Raw genomic sequence first — 20,481 nt, 5'->3', positions numbered from 1 at the left:
AAGTCCTCAGTAACGAGTAGCCCTATCACCAGACAACATTTTTTGCACCATGGTTTATTTGCCATGACCACAATCTTTTCCTAATCTTAATCATACCATCTGCAAATATTGTAGAAAGCGTGAATTTTAAATGTTGGCAATGGATAAAAAAAAAAGACAACCTTGTTACTGAACTTGGATGTTCTTATCTGGCAGTAGAGTTCGGCAGGACAATGTTTGCCAGTGGCTTCCAAAAGTGTTACAAATGATCTGTAACAAATATGACTTCCTCATCTTTAACTTTAAACAGGGAAAGATGGAAGGAAACAAGTGAATTTACTTGTAATTTTACAATGCAGGATTGTATAATGAAATTAAGGTTCTAATTCACTTTATGGTTAGTCGGGTTGTGTAAATTGTGGTTTGGGTGAAACTACTTTAGTGTATAGGGATTTAGGGGGCTGGCCTTTCTCCCCTGATTAGGTCTCTACTGTTCACTGTCAAGGGACAAAAGGTGCCCCCAAAATACTTGTGGTTAAAAGGATCCAACACTGCTGATATTTAAGCACTCAAAAAACTTCTGCGTCCAGGACAGTCACAAGGATGTATCTCATCTCCAAGTCCCTCCATATCACTATTCATCAAGGCAGTAATACAACAACAAACAAAATATCATCAGATCACTAAATCATCCACCAACTCTGCAAACACTCCTTTTTTTCCCTGTCATTGCAGTCAGCCTTGTGCACCCAAACATTGTCTAACAAACCCTCCCACCCCCTACCCCCCACCCACCCACCAAGACATACTATTTCGGGACCCCGAGGTGCCCGGGGCGCACCCACTGCCATTCTCCGTCTTTACCCAACGACAAAAACACAACTAATTGGAGTACCACTGCATGTTTTCACTAAAGGCACAATTTAATTACATTTGAGCTGGGAATGAGTATTTTGGGAATGTCTGTATGTTCATTCAAACAAATCGAGCGAATGAAAAGCAATATTTGTTTTGCTTTGATTAGCAAACGGGCAGGGTAATTTGTTAAGGAGAAAGAGTGAGGGCAGAAAATATTTAACCCCCAGCTTTCCAGTGGTGGGCCACTCTCACTCTGTTTCACTCACACACACACACACACACACACACACACACACACACACACACACACACACAGTTCATCCCCTCCCTAAACGTTTGTTCCCCTTCCATCCTAAACATTAATGAACTTATGCTCCTGGCTTTGACCTCCCTCTTCTGCTGCCTTTTTCTTGTTTCTTCCCCCTTTCTTTTTGTCTGCCTTTCTCTCTCCAAGATCCCCAGTCTCTGTCCTGTGGTCCTCCTGTTCATAAATCCTTTATTAATAACTCAGTGAATAATGTAAAGAGTATTGTTTTCTCCAAGGTTGTATTAATAAACATGAATGAATTTATTTGTCTTCACCAAAGCATGATTAATGCACATTAATGCCTGGATATTGCTCACTCTGCCCTGCATCACCAAGCACATATCACCCCCACCCTCATGCCGTCTCTCTCCCCAAAAAATAGGAAAAAAAAGACCTATCAACATTAAATATTTATGGCATAATATTAATGGTTTTGTAAAGAAAATAACAAGTTATTAATCCTCTGATTAACAACTGATTAACCTTTTTTATTAAACACGTGATCCGTGCATCATCGACTCAGGATATGTCGACTGACTGCGCTGCAGAATAATTATTTTTGTGTCTTTTCTAATTGCAAAAATCGCATGGCTGAACTATATGTGTGTGTATGTGTTTTCCTTTCTTTTGCCTTGACACATGCACAGATACGCCACTCGCACTTGTTCAAACAACACGAGATGTATGTAGCCCCGAGATTACAATAAGGGATAAAGGAAAGGGAGAAAATAAAACACACAAACATAACATAACTGGCACATTCTTTCACATGGAGGGGGGGAACAAGAGCAGCGCCTAAATTTAGCAGCAGATCTCTTTTAAAACAATGGGGTTTAATTCACATATCCGTTTATTCTGCAGTCACTGGCATGGGGTGGGAAAGTGGAGTGAAAACATGGCTGAAGGACAAAACATTTTCTCTCCTTTTTTGTGCCTCTGCTCATCTCAAAGCTATTGTCTGTGTATTTTTAGTTCTTGTCAACTGAAAGACAATTATGTTGTGTTTTCTGACATAATGGCACTGACTTCAGATTGGAGAAGACTGAATTAGACACAATTTGAATCTTTAGTTCAAATCCACCTAGTGTTTTATTTATTAATTTGTTTAGTAGTGTTCTAGAAACGCTTCTGTGTTGGTCCAGTCAAAAGTAAAAGTACTCATTATGCAGATTTATGTCATATAGTATTATTTTACTGATGTCTTACTGTGCAACATGTTTCAGTGTTGAGGTGGAGCTATTTTTAACTGGCTACTTTTAATCTGTAAGAATGTTTAAAAAAAAATTACAGCACCTACTTGCTGTCATCTTCAACCTTTGTTGGAACTGTGTTAAGCTCGCTGCATAGCTGTGCACCTACACACATTGTGTAAAGAGTTTATCATCTAAAATATATTTTTGTTCTGATTTGGCAGAACAGCGAAGGTAACATATGAGCGACAACAGAAGGTATCTCAACTTTATTTCTGATGCTTAGTCGGCGTTGTATTTATGCAATTTGTTAAACAATCAGACACATTAATGAATGTATTTTGACTTTTAGAGGGAGCTGTTTTAACATGTACAGTGCAGACAGTATGTATCCACATAGGTCTTATCTTGTCTTTGTGTAAAGGAAAGCAATACAGCTTCATTTCCTGCCACCTGATTGTCCTCACATTAACTCACCTCTTTAACTTAAGACACATCTCTGTTTGGAGGCCAGTTGTTTTGATGCTTTTCGTCCCATGCCGTATTTCTGATCCAAACTGGGTTTTCTTTGATTTTTTCCCCTTCCCCTTTCTTTTTTTTGCTCTCCCCTGCTGTTCTAACCATCAGCAGCAGGCTTCACCTTGTCTACTTCCTCTAAACCGTTGAACCTCGCACAGGTGACTTTCTCACCCTTTCTCTCTCTTTCTCAGATCTCACCATTAAAATGTCTCAGTTCTGCCTCCTAAAGAACACACCGTCTTTTCCTTCTCCTATTCTTTCTCTCTTTCGTCCTGTCTTTTAACTCGCGCCATCCTGGGAATCCACACAAACCAGCACCCAAACCGAAAAACAATTATCTTTGAACTTGCTTTTAGTGCTGTTTGTCCTAATTACAGATCATTGTATCCCTGTCAAGAATTTCTACTTTTATTGTACTGTTGCCCTGGATGCTGATCCTATTGAGGTTCAACCTTATTTTACTCTCCTGGAACTCCCCCTATAAGACCTGGATTCATCACACGTATTCCCCACGGGCTTTCCTCCTGTGCTAGCTTTCAGTTTTTTCTCTCTGTCTCTTACCAGCTCTGTCTGTTCATGCTGTCTTCGAAATTCCTCATTTTTTCTTTTTATGTTGTTGTTGAAGATATCATTTTCATGCTTCCATGCATCAAAAAAATCACCAATCATCAATTAGTCTGATCCCAAAATATGCAAGAAGGCATATGGCGTGGCCCAGTTTCTGAGAAGTGCCGGGTTCAGTTCTTGGTCATTCTGTGTGAATGAAAGAGTGTGTGTTTGTGTGCTTGTGTGTGTGTGTTCGTTCATTTACAAGTTGGATTTTCAGGGCCTCTTGGGAGTTGGAGGGTATTTAAAGTGCTGCTCACACAGAGGTGGACTTCACAGTAATTAAGAAAGCAGTAAAGGTGGTTAATTCTACTTTTCCGATCACTTTTTTAATCTTCTGTCCCTCTGTTCTTGAAACACACACACACGCACGCACACACAGAGCAGCAGGTACATGAGCCTTAAGCCTCTTATGACTCCTTGTCTCCATGCAGCGCAGACACAACACTGTGTCAGGGAGAGGTTTAGGCATGGTGCGGGCCTTCCTTAATTACTGGGGGATTGCTAAGCAGATACGACTGTGCTTTCACTGAAGTAGGTGCTGGGTCAGTGGCGGCCTATGGGATTAGCTGTGCACACTCGCTTCAGACAGAGAAAAAGTGAGAAACATGTTCCAAAAGAAGTTGAAGAGCTTCAGTAAAGTGCAAGACAACAGGATATGGTTATCGGAATGCACCATGCTACTGATTGATTGCCACTCATTTCCCATTTATCCAGTTTCCACATCCAAGTTTGGTATGAGAAGCACACTATATTTCTGCTATGAAAAGGGTCAATATGTTTAAAGGCCTGTGATCCAAAGTTGCTTCCAATATCTACAAAAACTTTCTGTCTGCAGTGCACACTGTAACACTTTTATTGGCTGTCGTAAAGAAACTCTTATGCACTTTGTGGGTATAGCAGCCTCTTATTTTCCAAGAGGCTTTTTGGATGTAAGACACACGGGACTTCATTATTTAAAAGAATAGTAGAGAGAGTGTGTGTGTGTGAGAGAGAGAGAGTGCTGTCACAGTACGCACAGATCCAGCACATGCTTCTGGAAACTTGAAACGTCGCAGTCAGAGGCCGTGTTGCCTGTGACTACTTGCTTATGACTGGCTTGCTGGTCTGTGGTGACCCGCCGCCCAGTCAGTTCTTCTTCTGCCTCCTTCCGAAACACACCACCTACCGGATAGCCAGTGTATTTTTAAAGATGAGAAGAAATAGGAAGATAAAAACACACATGCAATTTAATGGCGTGGTAGTTTTTAAAAAAGTAACATCACTTTCAGCCTCTGGGTGGGGCGGTCATGTTGAACCCTTTAGACAGCTCTCTCCACCGCCATCGACAAAGACCTAATGAGGGAACATCCCTTGGAGGTGTTAATCCCTCCTGCAGAGTTTTAACACATTGAGAATCTTGAGGTTCCTGGTGGACCAAAAGCATACTGCAAAACTTTATGTAGGTTTTTGTCTTCAACTTGTCACCATTTGTATGTAAAAACTTCAGTTGAGTCCTCGACCCTTAACCCAAACTTCAGATTTTTACTATACTCCTAAACCCCTAAGTTCAAGCTAAACAAGCTTAACCTTAACTTACCCTGACTCTAACACTAATAAGTCTAGCTCCCTGTGGAAGTGGGACATTTTTGCTTATACTTGAGTCATACCTCTTGAATTACACCTCCCCTCTAAGGAAGTAGAGAAAAAGAGGGTGAACACACACTTTTCTCATCTCTCTGGAGCACAGTGGTCTGTCACTCTGCTGTGCACACATTGGATTTGTCACTGAACAAATACAGAGACACGTCAAGCGCAGTCAAAACACTCCAAACCATCGCAAGTTTCGGTGGGAGGAAGACATTTTCGCCTCCTTGTCACCAGCGTGAGTTTGGACGTACCATCACAGGAGTTTCGGTGACAGCCCAGTGAAGGCTGCTTTGTTTGCCTAAGTCGTCTCCATTCCTTTTAATGAGCCATTATGGTTATGTTTTGTCTCAGTCGTGTTCGTTGGCTGGCTGAGTTTCTGAGACGGCAAGACAGAGGATAAATGGGTAGGGGGCGGTGGTGGTGGGGGGGAGGCCCCCTGTCTTCAAACCCCCTCGCAGTGTTTCAGGAAAGAGAAGCTATTGGAGACAGACATTGTCAATGAGGGAACAAATTTGAAAAAGTTTGTATTGTATTGAATTTTTATCAAAAACTGGATTCTTTCTGGAGCAGTTAATGTTGTCCACTTTTGATATTGGCTCCTTTTTTTATGACAATGCTGACACAGAAATCTTTAATCACAGCTATATTACACTGGTAAGATAAAAGTGAAACAATTTCAATCGCTCTTAGCTTCAAAGGAGGGTATTAGGTCTCTAACAATGCACCGAAAATGATGTATGGTGTAGGCTTATATAGTAATACTGCAGTAAAAATAAAGTTTGTGGTCGGGGTTAGGTTAGGTTCAAGTCTTTTTAACTTTGACGAAATATTGGCAACAAAGTTACAACTGGCCCTCAAAAACTTGTGCTGCCAAAAAGCAGTAGATAGCTCCCTCAACTCCTCACCTTAACGCTGATAACCTTTTCATCATCTGTCTTGTCGCTCTTAAATTTTTCCGAAATCAAAGCCTGAGTCTTGAAGCCAAACTCTCCATGATCTTCCTCCATATCCTCTTTATCCTCCTTTTCTTTTGTCTTCTCTGTTTGCCTGGAGGTGCGAGGAGCTTCCTCTCCACAGCACCTGGTAAACTGCAACAGAGCAGGATGGAAAGTGATGGGATGTTGATGGGGGGAAGATGAGGGGAGTTGGGTGGCTAAGCAGACACTGTGACAACCCACCTGTCAGCAGGTACTCAGTATAATTGGTAAACGAAGGCCGCGGGATAGTAGCGGGGCCCCTTCTCTTCTCTCTGTCTTCTGCTCTGTTCTTTGTTTGACAAGTATTTGAAGTCGCCAGGCAGTCGTTGGAAGCTCGCTCCTTCCTTGTTTGGTTCAGAGCAAGACAGAGGCCAACCAGGAGAAAAGAAAAAAGGAAAGAAGTGAAAAGAACACATGTTAAATATGAATCGCTATCCTGGTAAGTTCACTGACGGTGATTAGCCAAGGAGTGGACAGCTATGCCTGTATATTTCATTGTGGATTGTGAATGGATAAATGTGTGTTTCATCCATATTAGACCCTTCCTCCTTTCTCAATGCCAATTCCAGCCATCAGGCTCTGTTTGCCCTCTAATGAAACATATTCATCTTCATCGCGCTCTCTCGCGGCTCTCAAACTCACTTTACAGCATAGTCAATTAAACCCTTAGGGGCCACTCTGTGCGGAAAAGGATATATAATGCTTTGACATTTCAGTGAGTCCACATTAGGCCCACCCATAGAGCATTCTGCTTTGAGCTGGATGAGGAAGAGTCATAACCAAGCCTAGAGGTAGAGGAAAGCCAGTCAGAGGGATTGGGTCTCTTATAAGCTAGTTAGCTCTTTGGATTCAGTTACTTATGCTGATGTAATAGGGCAATTGTAAGCTGATACTGAAGTCTCTCTGTGACCCCTACACTGGCTCTTGTTCTCATATTAGGCTACCTAATATATACTTATGCGTATATACTGTAACGATAGACTAACTAATAAATAACTAAAATGGACTGAACTCAATAGAGGAGTGTATTAGTGTTGTGGATCACCATTTAGGCTTCTTTAATTTTCTGAATGTCCTTCTGGGTACTTTTGTTTTCTTCTGTCTTATCTACTGTAAATCTATGATTGTCTGCCTTGTTTGCTTGACTTGGTCCCTCCTAGACATTCATAGTCATCGGAACAACTGGGGTCAGCAGTGTAACGATGCAAAGCAAGTCTCATAACAAGCCTCCTGCTCCAGGGCTCTGTATGTTTGTGTGTGTGAGAGTGTGTCTCCTAGGCTCGTAGTTGATCCTGCATCTCGATGGCATGAAACAGCTTGACAGAGCCAGCTTCTCCTTGAGGCTCAACATCACCCTTTTCCCCCCTCATAACCCCTCTGACTTGGGGGCTCTTACTTGGATGTGTGTGTGTGTGTGTGTGTGTGTGTGTGTGTGTGAAGGAGCATACTTCACATGCTTATCATGAAGACAACTTCGTACCCAGTCAGGTCAAAAGTGTTTACTAGAGTCAGTGGTTTTGATTTCACTGTTTTATTTTGGCATCATATCACATTGAAGGATTTGTCATTTTAAGAGGATGATGATGACACAGTTTGTTTTCCTTCAAACCACAGATAAAAGTTTTACTTTGGTGTATTTTTTTATATTGACTTCAGTAAAATCTGTAAATACATAACATGGAATAATTTTGACCAAAAAATAGTCTTAATTCAAGGTCTAACTACAAGCATTTTCAAGAGCTTTCAACCACATCTTCCTCAGTGTACAGGCAGAACTGTTACGGGTCAAAGATCCAGGAGACTGTCCACATCCGACACCTTCAACATAGACAGTATCACTATGAATTCATGGTAATGATTCAACGACCTGTCCAACATTCAGTGCCAACCCTGCCTCATTTAAATGACGTTTACATGATACAAATTTGTTTTCCCAATTATGTTGTGAGAAAAGTAATCACTGCCAGGACCATGCTGGTTAGATTTAGGCAATAAAAGCACTTTAGTTAAAGTTAACAAAAGATATTGTTAACACAATAAACATGTTACTTTTGATTTTTCAGTATTTAAAAAATACAAGGATGTTTCTTTAATCTTAACTAAGTGCAGTGAGTGCCTAAATAAAATAATAAAAAATTGTTAATTCTTTGGTAACACTTTATAATAAGTACACACTATTAAGCATTAGTTAAGCATGAATAAATAATGAATTCATAATTTATAACGCATGAATACACATTAGTATGTAGTTTATAAACACAGTTAAAAATGTTTTATTCATCATTGATAAGCACATTAGTTATGGATTAGTAAATACTGAATTCATCATTTATAAAGCATGATTCTGCTGTAAATACTCATTACTATGTGGTTTATAATCACAGTTATAAATGTTTTACTCTTCATTGTACTGTACATTTCTGCATGCATTGTCAGCCTTTATATCTCATTTGTAAATGCTTAATAAGCCATAGATAGTGCTCACTTTAGATGAGCTCGTGCAAAATACTTAATTAACGAGTAGTAAGTGCTTTGTAACTGTGAATTCCTGCATTAATAACTGTTTATAGGCCAGCAGAATCATGCTTTATAAATGATGAATTCAGTATTTACTAATCCATAACTAATGTGCTTATCAATTATGAATAAAACATTTTTAACTGTGTTTATAAACTACATACTAATGTGTATTCATGCGTTATAAATTATGAATTCATTATTTATTCATGCTTAACTAATGCTTTATAGTGTTTACTCATTATAAAGTGTTACCAATTCGGTAGTTACTATGACTATCTAAGACCATCTTTGAACCAAACTACCACAGCTTAAACTCCCTGCGCACATAGACCTGTTGAAGGAAGATGACTCCCTAAAACAGAGCTTTTACTCAACCGTGACAGCACAACTAAAACCTGACATAAGAACAAGAGCTCCTGTACCACAGCCACTCAGGTCCTGTACCTATTCCTCAAGGTCTGGGAAAATAAGATCTTACCTCAGACCTCAAGGATGCTCTAATAGTGACCATATTCAAGAAGGGGGACGAGGCTAAATGTGGAAACTTCAGGGAAATCTCATTCCTGAACAACAGGAAAAGTTCTCTTGTGTTTCCTCGCAAAACCAACTACCTGCTACCACTGTCTGAGGAAGTACTCCCAGAATCGCAGTGTCGCTTCCGCCCATCCAGAGGCACAGCAGACATGATAGTCACAGCATGCCAAGTCCAGAAAAAAATCTACGAACAGAGGCAGCCTCTGTACATGGCCTTCAAACCGCACTGTCAAGGAGTGCCTGCCATGATAAGTCCATCAGAATGTTGAGGCTTCTGCATGACGGTGTGTCAGTCACAGTGCTCAGCTCTGAGTCTGAGCCATTTACTATGGAAACAGGGGTCAAACAGGGGTGCAACATCGCACCCACCCTGTTTGCTATCTTCATTGATGCCATAACTACACCTAATTGACAAAGAGCTGCCACAGGGAATCACAATCCTGTACAGAACTGAAAGCAGGCTTTAATAGGTTCAAGGCCAAACAAACACACAGAGCCTCAGTACATGGGCGACAACACCATGGTAGTCAAGTCTGCAGAAGCCTTTCAGGGCATCCTGTATGCCTTTGCCTTTAACATAAAAAATCAAGAAGACCTGCAAGATGACCCAGGTTCTACATCAACCTCCACCCAAGTAGCCATCTACCCAGCCCACCATTAGATGGATTTCTGCCATGCCACAGATACAAAGTGACGGCACTACAAGAGAGAGAGAGAGAAAGGCTCAACCACCACCACTCTCCCCCGCCCACACTACGCCAAAGTATGTGGATCACGGATTGGCCTCTGTAACATTTTAAGACCCACAAGTTGATGACCCAACAGAGAGGACATAGTTATACTCGCCTCAACTGACCACCAGTGATGTAGAAAAACAAATAAAATGCTTTGTCATTACCAATATGTTTAGCATCAAGTCAACATTTTGTAACTTGGTAGATAGGTTTATAAACAATGTTTCCCCGTTATGTTGATAAATTGTAATCCAGATGGCATTACATTTCATTTAGTAAATTAGTAGCGTAATTTCTGCGCATACCTCAAACCTTAACCCTAGTTTAGTTTCTGTAACCAGAATATTTTGCTAATTTGAACCATGGCATAATTAAAATGAATAGATATTTAGAAATGAAATTGCTCAAAAACTTTTGCAATAAACGTTAAAAAAAATGTTTTCGATGAATGTAACCTGGGGTTTTATAGAATCATCAATTAACAATAGCTGACAAAAGGGTTTTATGTTTTTTCTCATTCTTTGTGAGCTGTACCACAGAGGCCTGAGAATGGGATCATGTGGTGCCACCAGACTTTTATTAATCATAATGACCTGGCCGATTAAATCAAACCAATGCAGTTTTTATCCATTTTGGGAAGTCAAGCAATGTACTTGGAAGGTCTTAGAATTTCGGTTCATAGTTAAAACTCAAGAGGTGTCGTGACTTTTAGAAAAGTTTGAATATTTTTTTTTTCAATACCGGGATTCAAGCCATGGTTCTTAACTTTACTAATATTGCATTCCTTCAATTATGTCCAGCTGTCACGTCCAACGGATCAAGCTTTAAATTCATAGCAAGACGTCTCAGATTTCCTATTGAAATAGGGATAATACAGTTGTAATTTTGTCGAGGATACTAATGTCGACTGTTTTTTGGTGGACTGTACGTGATTCCTATTTGTTAATTGTGTTTGTTTCTATCAATAGATCTGTGTGAGTGAGTGTGTGTGTGTGTAAGATGGGTAAACTCTATTTGGTATGCCCAGCCACCAATATGTGGAACAACAATGCTAGGCTTCTATTGTCTTGTGCTGCTCTATAGGGGTTAGCTGGCACTGCATATGAACAGATGTGTTTCAAATCATTGTTGTTATTTACCAGTGATAGGCTAGAGCTAAAGAAAATGTCCCCCTGTTCTGATTTATTCATTCGGACAGTGGATTTATGCAGAGATTCTGAAAACCTGGATCTTTTCTGCACGGATAGACGGGCAGATTTATTATTCATGAAGCTAATGCATTGTTTCTGTTGCTTTATATCTCTTTTTTTGTTCTCTCATCCTGTTTTTTTCCTTCCCCCCCTTCCACTGGATGATGCACTGAATTCTCTCAGGCAAAGGTTGGCAGTTAAATGTCTGTGTTGAAATGAGAAGTTTGAAAGACGAAACGCTATCTCTGTATATATATGTGTGTGTGTGTAAACTGATTTAAATCGCTCTTTGAGCCCTACAGAATGGCGCTTTAAATGTTAAATGGGGGTTGAAGCCTGCCTGAACTAATTTGTAGGGCTTTGCACCGTGTTGACATTTAAATGTGATAAGAATAGCAAACTGTACCGCCGACCTATTTTGAAGATGCTTTCGGAATACATTCACATCATCTGCGGCCTATAATTAATAAAAAAAGACAGGCCTCCCTCGCTCCAGATTTGATTATAATACAACCTTATAAACACACCAGGGATAGATGAGAGGAGACGAAGAAGAAGAAGAACTAGGGGAGGGAAGAAAAGAGAAGAATTACAGGAATAAAAACAAGAGAAATGATGGGGGCAGGAATTAAGAGGGAGGTGGATTGCGAACACCTGGTCTTTGAGGCAGATTGCGTTGGCTGGCTGCTGTGCTATCACATTACTCTGATCCTGCCTCTCTTGTTTGTCAGAGAATTGAGGAGAGAGAGAGAGAGAGAGAGGCAGAGGGAAAGAGAGGGAGAGAGCGGGTGGCGGCGTTGGGGGGGCGGGGTCGGGGTCTGCAAAATCAGCATGCAAATAACACCACATTGTTAACTTAATCAGATACAGGGGGAGAAAATATGGAGAGGGATGGGAGGAGTGTGGCGGGGGTGAGGGGGAGAGTGGGGATTGCCAAGGAGGTGAGGCAGAAAGGAAGAAGGGTTTTTGCGGTGATGGGAGACGGCAGAGGGCGCGCAGATTATAACCACCCACACCCCAGCTCCACCTCCCACCACTGTCCACATCCAACACCCTGGGGCTGCTCTGGAACTCATGGAGGAGCTGCTTGTGTGTGTGTGTGTGTGTGTGTGTGTGTGTGTGTGTGTGTGGAGGGGGAATTTGAAAGAAACTGATGCCTCTTCAGTGCTCCATCAAGTGCCAGGTACAAGCAGTTAGCACCCGGCTAGTGAGCTAGCTCGTCTTGGCCAGACCGCCGGTCACAGACATTTTCATAATGCTACTGTAAATGTCAAGATATTTCTGTCATAAACAATAAAAGTGGCAAGGTCCAAGCAACCCTTAGCAACCACTTAGACACTCATGACAGCAGTTGTGTCTCTTATAAATATAAATCACTCCCCCCTAAAGGCCACAGCTTAACTGTTTTGGATTTTTAGTAATGTATTGTTTTAGATTAGCACCTAATCAGATGGAAGACAGCGTATCTCCCCTGCACAGTATTTCCATGTGTTTGTTTTGCATATTCTGATACATAGAATTAACAGGAGTCCAAGTGTATGCCCGTGTTTATGTGTAGTAGAGTGTAAAGGGACAGTTACAGGAGAGCCTCTTTTGTGTAAGTTTGAATACAGAAGGTTTGTGTGTGTCTCGAGGGAAAAAGTTCATACAGTGTGCTACGGAGAGGTCATTTTTCATTATAAACATTCACTGCCTTAATGAACTTAGCCCCCCCGCCGGAGCACGCACTTGCAGAAATGTGTGCGTGTGTATGTGCTGTGTCTTTTTAATGAGTGTGTGTACTGTAGCCTTTGTAGTGGAAGATAAGTCGGTGACGATGCTGAAGGTCAGGCAGGGCAGAGAAGAATGAGAGAAATGCAGTGTTGGCTGGGACAGACAGCTCTGAGCTGAAGCTCTGGTGTAGACAGATGCAAGGAATTCTGGGACATGGCCAGAGCATACCTGATACTGAGACTGATACAGACACACACACACGCACACACACACAGACTCTACTTGTGAGCATCTTTATTGGTTATTGACTAGATTTATTTAGCATAAAAGTCAATGTAAATAATCTTAATCATGAATCTTAACTTGCAGTAAGTGAGGGCTGGCAGACTGTCCTCGCTTCAAGTGTTGTGAGGACAAAATGTTCATACACACACAGACTTGGCTTTAGCTCTCGGCTCTAATTTTCTGTACTTTTTGCACATGTATGAATTGCGTGCATACATTTTTTTCGCTCTTGCAAGCGCCCACGTTTGTCTGCATGAGTTCTGCACTGACAGTACTCTGAACATATGTGTGTGTGTGTGTGTGTGTGTGTGTGTGTGTGTGTGTGTGTGTGTGTAACGGTGTGTTTTGTAGTCCGGTTCACAGAGAAGCCCGCAGAAAAAAAACACTCCTCTGAGGTTTCACCCAACTTCTCCTTCCTGCTTTAATCACGGCTGCTTTTCACCGAGGCGTTGGCATCGATGCCAAAGCTGCCTCACTGGCATGTCTCTTCCTCTCTCACTCTTTTTCCCCCTTATCCATCTTTCATTTCTTTTATTTCCCCCTGTAAACCTTTTCATCCTCCTCCACTCCTCCCAAACCCCATCTCTGATCTTAAGAGCAGTCACCACAGTGTTGTTCTGATAAAGCCTGATAGATAAACATGCTCTCTTATGTCCCTGAGGCCCTCCGCCCTCTCTCCCGAGAGCACACCCCTCCAAAGCACTTCCTCTGCTACAATTAGTCTGTAATAAATACACCCTGGCCTTAAAGTAGATAATGCTCTCTCTCTCACTTTGTCTCTCTTTCTTTCGTTTCATATTAAGTGCCACATTAGCTCGCCACACATATCTGACTTTGAGGTGAAAAGGAGAGAAACAAGACAGTGTGGTGTTGTTGTTTTTTTCGTTCTCTTCTTCCCTAGTCATGCCAAAAGCTCGTGAGAACAATAGTGGTTAAAACCCCACTAAGAGATATTGTAACATATGCAGAGAATCGCAAGCATTTCCACTCAAGTCTGAGCTGATGGCTTTGATAAGATTAGTTTGCTTTCTTAAACAGGAAGTGTGCTGCTTAAAGCAAAAAAAAAAAAAAAAAAAAAAACAGACACAGCATGGTTGCATAATAAGTTTAACTACTTCTCAGAGAGCTAAAGTTCCCTTCAAACTCTTCAGATTAACAAGAAAAAAGGGAAGAGACACTGAAAGTGGGAGAAGAGAGAGATAGAAAGGGGGGAGTTTATCAAAGTGATGGAATAAAGAGAGATTTAACACGGTCATATTAAAAAGACATGCAGCAGTTTCAATATTTAAAAATCCCATTTGCTTCGACAGAAGAGCTTTTTCATTCAAGAGCATATGGCAGCAGTACCTGTATCCAGCCTCTCTCTTATCTCCCTCAAAGACAAAGAGAAAGAAGGAGTAAAGGGGTGGAGGGGGGTTTGGGTGAGGGGGTGGGTGGGGGGTGTAGCTGAAGAAAAAGAGATACTTTCAAACAGACATTCAGACATTGAAGAATCATTCAATTATCGGCAGCATGATGTAAAATAATTACCTGACTCGCTTCCTGTAATGAGTGCTGCTAATTAGCCATAGACTTTTGTTTTAGTTGAAAAAAGAAGGAGAAAGTCCCAAACTCCCAACAGCAGAAAAGCTGTGAAAGGATATGTTGTATGTTGAGGTAGTACCTCATCCCCACACACACACACATACCCCACACACACACACACACACACACACACACACACACACACACACACACACACACACACACATTGTGTCTCTTTACCATAGGCTCACTTGGCTTGAAGGCACAATTTACCTCTCAATGTATGCACACACAGCTCGCAGTAAATAGTCGAGAGTCAAAAAAAGATCCTTCTTCTCTTAATTAGCTGTGTAACAATTAAAGTCTCCTCTTAGTAAATTGAACCTTTGTCTCCCTTGCCTCCCTAGTTTGATTTCAGCACCTGTCACAACAACCCCTCCCTTTACCACCACCGCCGCCACACACCCACCACTATTACCTCCACCGCCACCCCCCCTCGACTGTAGTCATTATGCAAAACTCTACCAGAATGCGCCCAGCATGAGCGGAAGAAAACAGCAATTATTTCTGATATTCTGTTATTTAGGCCGTATTGACATTCAACTACTTTCTCTTTCTCTCGGTTTGTCTCCTCCTCGCTGCCACCACCTGAGAAACGGAGTGAGACTGAACTCGACTTTGTTTTAGCCTCAATCTTGAATCTTGCATGTCATCACTGTAGTCACTCTGCAAGAGGCATAAAGGCAGCGCTGGCCCATAATGTGACCTACAGATTTGTGTGTGTGTGTGTGTGTGTGTGTTTGCTGCATTGACATGCAGCGCAGAGGGTGACCAGTGATGTAAGCTATGACAGATACACTGTGGTCATTGTCTCTCTGGCCTCTTTCTTCCCGCAGTCTAACCATGCGTGAGCGCTCTACACTGCCATGTTTGTTGTCTAACACACACACACACTCATACACACAGTATTGTGTCCCGGTTTTCTGACTGATTTGATAGGAAGAAGAGTTTAGTCACCAGACACAGCAGGTTTTTGAAAGTGCAAATTAAGAGTCATACTTGGTGGAAATAAAACCATAAATGGATTTGTATAGAACCTTATGAGCAGTAAAAAAAAACATGTCTAAATAGAAGCAATAAAAGTTGAATTCTGAGCCTGTAAAGATTACATTTAAGCTGTCATGAGCAAACAATGGATTACTGTATCTCTTATTGCCCATGCTAGGGCATGTGAAGGACCATGCTGGTGTTTTTTGCATTATTTACATCTATTAGGTTATACTGTTTAGTACCTTATGTAGTGATTCAGATTACTGCAGGTGTATCAAATGTCATTTTTCATATTCCTGGTAGCATTTGGTTTCAATTCATTTTACAATACTGTGGAAATGATTCAGTGTGCAAAGACTCAAAACTATGTCCCGTCTGTGCTCTGTTTTTGCCGCCATAACTGTATTGTTTAAGCAAATTTTTACAAGTGAATTTGTATTATGTAGGGAAATAATGCAACTAATGAAAAAAAAAACATAACTACAAAATTCAACTCTTGACTCAAGGACCACTGACAATCATTTTTAAGAATTTTCAGTGGCATTTCATGGTCTTCTTCATTGAATTGAGGTGCTATTTGTATGTATTTATGTATGTATGTATATATATTTTGTATCTGGGCAACATATTAAAAAAATATATATATATATATATATATATATATATAATATATATATTGATGCTTTCTGCTTTTAAAGGCTGACAATGAATGTTTCCCAAAAGGACAGTATCAGTAAACTGATAAATATCTGTTTAATACCTAATGTCATTGCCAGTTAAGTGGCACACAATACAGTAACAACTGAAGAAGCTGCAGTAGTTACAGTATTAAAGCAGCAAGTATAAGATGAGGCACATTCACTATCATTATCATGTCAATTACTCTAATTTTTATTTATTTTTTGGCTTTGGCTCCTGTCACTGTACTTCACTAAACAGAGGCTGCTTAACAAATGTTTGGCGCTATTAATCCCGCGCTCATCGCTGCGCTTTATTCGCTGCTGCAGGGGTCCGTCCACGCCGCTGTGACCACTATTGTAGCACACTCAGGAGGGGAGAGGTGCTCACAGATGTACATGCATACACACACACACACACACACACACACACACACACACACACACACACACACACACACACACACACACACACACACAGACACAGAGACATCTGCAGGTCACCATCATCATAGTGGGAATAATACCAGGGATGGTTATCATAAAGGGAAGCTTTGAGCTCCCGGCCGTCTTGGGAAGATGATTTGGCTGGCCCGGAACAATGAACTGTGGGAATCCGCTTGTCCTGCATTGATCTTCCTCCCATGGCATCCCCTGCAAGGCTGTCAGAGCGACGGACAGATAAAAAGAGCCACAACATTTTTCTTTCTCTCTCTCTCACTCCCTCCCGGTGTCTTTCTTTTCTCTCTGTCAGGAGGGCTCCCACTGATCAGCGGGGATGAGCTGAAAGTTGAACTACCTGTTGACAGGACCTCTTAAACAGCCCTCAATGACATATTGTGCAAGAGAAAGAGGGAGAGGCGCAGGCTCCTGTTCATTCATATTTCTCACTGATCTATTGAATCCGTGCTCTCATCAAATCCTTGCTCCACTGCTGTTATTTTCTCAACGTTAAAGCGGTGCAGGGGGTTATGTTAATCCAATGTTAGTCATACGTTTTAAATAAATGGATGCTCTGTGTTCATGTAAAAAAAAAAAAAAGCCTCTTTCTGTTTTTCCAGTGTTGTGTTTTAGAAGTTGTCTGCTACATGAGAATGCGACTGGTGTGTGATTGGTATTTTTGGCCAGGCAAATCAGGCTCTGGCTCTTTTCAAGCCACTGGAAAGACCTTCCCAATGATCCAAAATCCCTTTGCGAGAGGGGGGACAAGGCACATATTATATACAAAGTATTGTAAATATATATATATTTTTATTTTCACCCAAAATAAATGTTTACAGGGGCGTCGGAATTGGGGGAAAGGGGGATTGAGTATACAGGGCCCTAATGTGAGGACGGCCCACAAAAATACTATGAATAGACGTGGATGCAGGGAGGAGCCCATATAAAATGCCTATGTGCAGGGTCCAGAATTTTGTACTACGCCCCTTTGTTTGCTCATATTTGTAAGACAAAAATACCCATTTAAAGTGAAAACTAGATGGGGCCTGGTCTTGGCCATGTCTGTAAGTCAACATGTTTTTCCTCATTTAAGATAGAACAATCCACCTCTGAAGCCTCTTTTTGATAGTGCTGTTATGAGTTTTGATCAAGAGGCTCTAGGCATGGGATGGAGTTAGGATTGAATCTGGCAGGGCTTGTGTGACTGTCTTCCATGTGCAGTTCAGAGTGTTTTCGCCTCATTACAGAAAGTAATAATGCAGTGAAGTCAAAGAGCGGGAGAGAGAGAGAGAGAGAGAGAGAGAGAGAGAGAGAGAGAGAGAGAGAGAGGGAAGGAAAACAAGGCAGGTTTTTTATTGGATTAATTAGACGCCTTGCAAAGACCACCTGCAATAGAAACAAAACACAAGCCAGGAAGAAAAACTCATATCTGGGTCTGTTCTACCTACCAAAGCACTAACTCTAACTAAACCAACCTTTACCCAGAGGTAATTGATCTTTGGAATGACGAGGAAGCTCTGTTTGTACTTTGAAAACATACTTGCAGCTTTTGAATAGATCTGAATGTCCCTGGCGCTTGTGTAATCACAAAATATTTAGCATTCAACTCCCAGTACGGGTAACATATGGTAAATACCCACATTGTCCCTTCAACATCAGATTGCTAGCTGCACCCCCACTCGTCTCATTAATGATTTGGTGCAAATATGATGGAATTCAGCACATTGTGAATAATGATTGATTTGTTTAATGCAATGAATTTGTTCATTAGGACTTAATGAGGTATTGCTTTGTGATTAGTCGATGGGTTTTGTGTCGATACATGTCAAAATAACAAAGTAAAGTTCAACTAATGGCTTTTCGATCCTTTAGTTTCTCTCCATCTTGTCTTAAATGTCAGAGGAAAGTTTTATGACAAAACACAGGCCTGACAGTAAATTCAAGAAGTGGGCTCAGAAGTTTGCTTGAAATTGTTTATTTTAATACGAATGTATAATAGGTAGCCATTCCTAATATTGACACCGCGTTTCGTATACTTCAATAATTTATATGATTACAATTAGAGAGAAACACATATAAATCCCTTTTGCATTTATGATGCATAGTGCTATTGATAAGACAGAAATGAACTGAGCACATTCAGACGCTGACTGAAATACACTTCCATTGTGCTACAGATACCACTTATAATTAAGCTGAGGCTTGAAGAGAAAAAAGAGCAGAGAAGAAAAAATGCATTTCGAGAAACTGAGTGAAATCAGTTTCTGTGTGTGTGTGCATGAATGTGAGGATTTGGTGTGTTTACGGGTGCACGTGGTGCTTTGCTGAATATTAAACCACACACTATAAAGACAACAACTGAACCGTCGTGAGAAAATGCTAAAGGAAGTCTTTGTGGTTTTAGAGGTATCAGAAGAGCCAATAGTTTTAATGAGGCAGCAATGCTGCACATGCCAGGAAATGATAAGGTTATACAGGTTAGAATAACGGCAGATAGATACTGTACCAGTATCTAAAGCTACAGAGTGTTGTTCATATCGGAGGCTACACAGGCTGCACAGCCATGGCAGAGACAGTGACACATAAAAGGGACAAAGTGACACCAAGACTTTCCTTAATACAACTGGTAAGAATGACTAACCTGAGCCTTGATCTTCTAAAAGCATAGTACTTTTTTCTTCTTTCTTCTTCTTCTGTACATTTGATGGATATTTTGCAAAAGATTTGTAACAGTAACAGTTAGAATGATGTGATTTCTGTGGGCAGCCATTTGATAGTGCTGTGAGTTGCAACATACTCACCGTGTCTGTTAGAGGGCACGCGCATACTGAATTGTTGTCTCTAGTGAAAGGGTTGTGTTCGAGTGCATGTCTTTTCCTGTGTGTGTATGTGTTCCTACTTGTAAGCCACCCTCACATTCCCTTGCATGTGTGTTGATATGAGCAGAGGGGGGATGTCACATAAGAAATGTCCTTTTTAATCAGGGGAAAAAATATAAAATGACTCGGGAGCAAGGCAAGCATATTAATGTGCCTCATTTGCATACGCTCGTCAGCCAGGATACGTTTATAAAAAACACAAACTGGATTCGTCAGTTCATTTCACATTATTCCATTGTCTATCTGCCTTTGTTATATGTTAAAGATAAAGGCAGAAATCAAATTGAAGAAAAGGGCAAGCTGCTATCTCCCCAAATGAGCAACAGCTCATCAGCCTAGTTTAAATCACAGATTTCTATTCCAAAAGGCAGCCGCCTCTGTAAAAAGGGCCCATTCAAATAAGGTCTTCTCCGATATAAGCACGCCTGGTGATGGAAGCTGGGGTGTCACATAAATACAATTTAAAACCTAAGCCATTTAAAGCAGTCCAACAAAGTTTTATCTTTCCTAGCAATTCTCTCACAATATAATTCTCACAATAAATGTACACATATACAGTATGTATATATATTTTTCAAGTATAAACTTTTGTTATGTGGCTGTTACTGTGAGTTGCTTTATTTCTCAGATGAGTGTGGCATTATTCAAGTCACATGACAACATGATCATAAGATCTGTCGTAAATTTAAGTAGGCTTTGACGGAAGCATTTCTAGCTGTTACACATAAGCCTGCGGAACATAGCATGCTCATTATATTCTTAATGAATTCAATTGAATTGCTTAAGATACTTGTGGGGAGAAATAAGGAGAATTCAAAGGGCAGCCCACAAGTGTCACATTCCTTTAAACACAAGTGGAGACCGGTCAC

The 20,481-nt window shown here is 40.9% G+C and overlaps 1 protein-coding gene and 1 long non-coding RNA gene across 11 annotated transcripts in view; one reads left to right on the top strand and one right to left on the bottom strand.

Annotated features, from left to right (window-relative positions):
• Window positions 1–20,481, top strand: part of znf536 (zinc finger protein 536) — a 229,003-nt gene that overhangs the window by 90,919 nt on the left and 117,603 nt on the right. Inside the window, exon 1 of one of the 10 annotated variants that reach the window (XM_051379883.1) lies at window positions 19,143–19,359. The exons of the other annotated variants lie outside the window; for them this stretch is intronic. The gene's annotated coding sequence lies outside the window, so the exon portion shown is untranslated. Of the gene's footprint in view, window positions 1–19,142; window positions 19,360–20,481 lie in introns of those variants that run through there. 10 annotated transcript variants of the gene reach the window in all.
• On the bottom strand, window positions 5,848–19,597 carry LOC127351910 (uncharacterized). Its single transcript, XR_007880994.1, has 3 exons — window positions 19,535–19,597; window positions 19,375–19,426; window positions 5,848–6,409 (listed from the first exon to the last, which is right to left on the bottom strand). It is a non-coding gene; the product is annotated as an uncharacterized LOC127351910 (long non-coding RNA).

This window comes from Dicentrarchus labrax, unplaced genomic scaffold (genome assembly GCF_905237075.1).
Source record: "Dicentrarchus labrax unplaced genomic scaffold, dlabrax2021, whole genome shotgun sequence".
NCBI lineage: Eukaryota > Metazoa > Chordata > Actinopteri > Moronidae > Dicentrarchus > Dicentrarchus labrax.
This window is presented reverse-complemented; position numbering and strand designations above follow the sequence as displayed.